This window comes from Aegilops tauschii, chromosome 1, assembly GCF_002575655.3.
Source record: "Aegilops tauschii subsp. strangulata cultivar AL8/78 chromosome 1, Aet v6.0, whole genome shotgun sequence".
In the NCBI taxonomy this organism is placed as follows: Eukaryota; Viridiplantae; Streptophyta; class Magnoliopsida; order Poales; family Poaceae; genus Aegilops; species Aegilops tauschii.
In genome coordinates this window covers 499,389,936-499,394,101 of record NC_053035.3, presented here as the reverse complement: position 1 = coordinate 499,394,101, position 4,166 = coordinate 499,389,936, and the positions used below count along the sequence as shown (strand labels likewise).

Below are 4,166 nucleotides of genomic sequence, written 5' to 3'. Positions count from 1 at the left end.
AGAACTGCCAGCATGTAAAGAAACTTTGATCTATTGATTCAAATACATACCGGTGCTCTTGGAAGTACATAACTATCTGTATGTCTTGAAGTCTCACATTCTGCATACCCAGCATTCAGAAACACAACAATAAATCATGTATCACCTTCTTGGAACCATTACATGTCAGGTTTTTCTTATGACAAGCTTGATAACACGGCTTTGTGTTTGAGCTAGTTACAACCAGATTTCTAGTGCGTGATAAGCTATTAATTCAAAGATTTTTCCAAACACACTGACGGAAAAACATTGTGAGGCAGGCTTGAAATTTCTAGCATGATAAGCCATTACTCCCAGGTTTTATTTAAAAGTTTCGCAAACCGAAAATTTACCCGCTGAAAATTGGTACTTCGTGTGGAGCACGGGTGGAAACTGAAGAAATATGTAAAATGTTGGCAGCAAATGTAGAACTTTGATATTCTGAACTTCATATGACAATAAGAAAAATAAGCCAGGATGAATGAACCAAAATAATTGGACAAAATCATCTTCATTATTTTTCAAAGGAGAGATAGAAAATAGAAAGCATTTAATCAAAATTTGGTCGTGAACAGCCACTGCACAAATTTCAATTTTATGAAGTCCAATAGTTAATTTTGCATATAGCAAGATGGCAACATTCTAGGAACAGAGATGTGTCCGAGTTCATCTAAAATCCAGTTGTCCCACGATGAAACTACAAAAAAATCAAGGTTTCAGCAGCAACATTACTAACTCCACAAGCTGCTAGATACAATGCCACCAGCGAGCCCAATCCTTTGGTATCTGCCACCTTTGGTCCGACTGCTCGGATGATTACGATGACTCAAAACAGATAAGAGGAGGCGGGTTTGCATTACCAGACTGTAGCGGAGTCGTGTTGCTGCCCGACGGCTTCGGCCTATCATAAGGCATTCGTGCAAAGTCGGTCGTCGGTGCACCGGCGGCGTCCTTCAGCACGGGATGCCAGCGAGGATTGGGGGTGTAGGTGTCAGTCGTGGCCTCTAGGTTGTCCCGTCCGACGGTGATGGTGCGGCGTCGGCCCTGGCAGTCAGCGCCGTATTCTTTGCAGTGGATTAACTTCCTATTTTTTTCAAGATAGACATGCTTTAGTTGGAAAGGAGAGATCGCGTTTTGATTTCTTCCTCTTCGGAGCGTGATATATATATGGATATATATTATAGGAAAGTGAAGGAGAAAAAACCTGTGGACCTACGTACCAAGGCAATTGTAAGGAAAGTGAAAAGGAGAGAAAATCGCCGACATTAGAAGTAGAGATTAGGATTTGGAATTGATTGGCATAGAACTAAATTTTATTAATTGGTAACGTGCTATCGGTTCCTGCCCGTTTATAACGTGTCTAGTTAGGAAACTTTGGAAAAGTTAGGAAAGTTTTTATTGTGAGGGTAAAAAAATTAACGTGAGGAGATATGGTGGTGGGATGTGAGACGAAAATAAACCAGACGAAATATAACCAAACGAAAATAAACCGTGGATACTATTCAACCAACTCATCCATTAGAAGTAGATCAGACCAATTGAAGGCCATCCGATTCAAACAAGGGTGTACGTCTGATATTAAAATTAATCCACATGAGAGATTAGGTGCTATCAATCGCTAATTTGTTGCTGCATCATGAGCTCCACTGTTGCAGTGCTCATTGTTGCGAACCAGGCAAATCTTTCAACTACTGCTTCCATAAATCACGTGAATCTCCATATATTCTTGCTTTTTCACGCCCTTTGTACAAGCCCAAAGACAATGAATCATGTAAATTCTGTCTCAACATACATTCACCGGATTGTATACATTGCGCTTCATACGACCCGGAAGCGAGATGAACTAAGCGAATGACGGCGCCGCCCCTACGACAATGTCGTCCAAGAGATAAGGGTTGGCCTAAACACTATTGTTAGTGGGGCAAACTACACTTGGTACAAATTCATACTTTTGGCACTTTTCTTGTCAAATTACAAAGAGATTCTATTGGAATTTCATTCTTTTGCCAAACCAAATACTCAGCGACAATTGCTAGAGTATTACTAGATCTTATTGCAAATCAAATATATATCAGGCATCATTTGTTTCTCGGGACATGTAAATACGCATGTAATCCAATTTGACTAGTCTGCGAAATTAAGGAGCAGGTAAAGGAGGGAATGTCATCGCCACCAGTATGTCTTCTGAAGAAGAGGATCATTTACACTTTATCGCGCACTCATCCATTGTGGAGTAGCACCACTCATCTACCAAACAACAGAAGCACTCTTTGACGCATCGATACGAAGGTAACTTATGGCATAGCCCGTTTGGTAAATTGATCTTCTCGCTATCCGTGTCAGCCATGGTTCGACCTATGGAATGACAAACGAACAATTATTATGCAATTATATATTTTAGAGCGGAATAAATAAACGCGCAACAGATTATTTCGACAAAAAAAGAAAAAAAAGGCCACCTTCACTGGCTATAGTACTACATACATACTTCGATGAGTGAAAAAATTGAACCCGATTGGTGTGCTTACATTGAGCAACAGTAGCAGAGCATACGAGATGTAGAGACAGTAGAGCTAGTGCAAGGATGCGAATCGTGTACTTGTCCATAGCACAACCGGCTGTCAATCTCTTTGGTTGTCGATGAGAAATATATTTGCTAGGAAAGAACACATGACATGACCCGTATATGTAGAGGGAGAGAGAGGTGGAGAGAAGAGAGATCCGGGGCAGTATGCATCGAGCAATATAATCAAAATTATTTATTATCTTTCCATAATATGAACCCTCATTAAAGGACAGCTCAATGCGCATAAATCAAAGGTTATTTTCCTCCTTTTTTAGTCAAGTTTTCAAAATTTGGTGGCAAAATAAATTCGAATGAAAGCAGGTAATTAGGGAGTTATTGTTTCTTGCAATTATCTCCTACTATGTTTATATGTCCGAACTGTAATTCTCCAATATTTATTACCTTGTATCAGGTGGTACTATTGGCAATAACATTAATTAGGTCTCCATTTCGAATGAGAGATTTAACCCGGAACGGTAGCATTTTATTTGTCTAGAAAATTATGATGGATGGGCCCTACATGTGACGAAGTGGCAATCATGATGTGTTATTTTGTCCTTGAACAGCTTATGAAGATGAGAAAACAACTCCGCTTATGATGATGAGAAAACAACTCACATTAACTCCTTAATTCTGCAAAAGGGCAGAAGCTATATATCTTTACTCCTAAAATCTCCTTGCCAAAGAAAAACGTCATGACATGCATGGAACTCGACAATACACATGAGAACATAGGAAGGAACAATATTCACTGAATCGCACTACGTAGAGTGTGCACATTATAAAACATACGGAGTACTTCTTTTCAAATCAAGTGAAAATTAAACATAGAAAGGCTCCTTTTCATGACATGATTTATAGCATTTCAGATCCCGAATGCCAACGTGTGTGATGCATTCAATAACGCAAACGATAAAATTATTAATATCGTGTGCAATGGCAACACTATCACAAACGATTTAATGAGAAAAATTGTGTGTGATGTACCTGTGAACGGAAACGCTTTCCTTGGAGCGACTGTGTGGGATGTACATACGAATGGAAACGTTTAGCGGGGACTGACTGTGTGGGATGTACTTGTGACCGGAAACAATTTTGTCGTATAATTGTATTTTTAGCCATACTATTCGTATTTCCGTATTTGAGCGCTCGCCGGTAGCACACGACCTCATTTTGCCGAACGTGTGTGCCAGGAAGGCATATCCCCGACGGTTTCTGGGTCGTGTGGGAAGGACCCCCCTATCGCCCACACTCACTTGTCGACGGTTCCAGATGCCGTCGCGGAAAGGGGTTAAAAACTGTTTGTTTAGAACCGACGCACACCAGTGTTAGGGTTAGGCTACAGGAACATGTTACTTAGGGCCGCACTGAGCATCGAGTGCTGATCCCAGGATGACATTGGCGATCTCGATATCGACGTGGTGGATCTAGTTTAATGTGGTGGATGTCAAGTTGCTTCCATTTTGTGTAGTTGTATTCCGACATGTTTGATCTTGAATGGGATGTAGTTGGCTATCTTGATGTGATGCATGGAGGGAGGCAGGAGGCGAAGGGGGAGGAGAAAAATCCCATACCATAGTGG

The 4,166-nt window shown here is 40.8% G+C and overlaps 1 long non-coding RNA gene across 1 annotated transcript; it reads right to left on the bottom strand.

Moving 5' to 3' along the window:
* Positions 1-1,976: 1,976 nt before the first annotated feature.
* On the bottom strand, positions 1,977-2,674 carry LOC120969757 (uncharacterized). The gene is made up of 2 exons (XR_005764108.3): positions 2,547-2,674; positions 1,977-2,373 (listed from the first exon to the last, which is right to left on the bottom strand). It is a non-coding gene; the product is annotated as an uncharacterized lncRNA (long non-coding RNA).
* Positions 2,675-4,166: the final 1,492 nt, after the last annotated feature.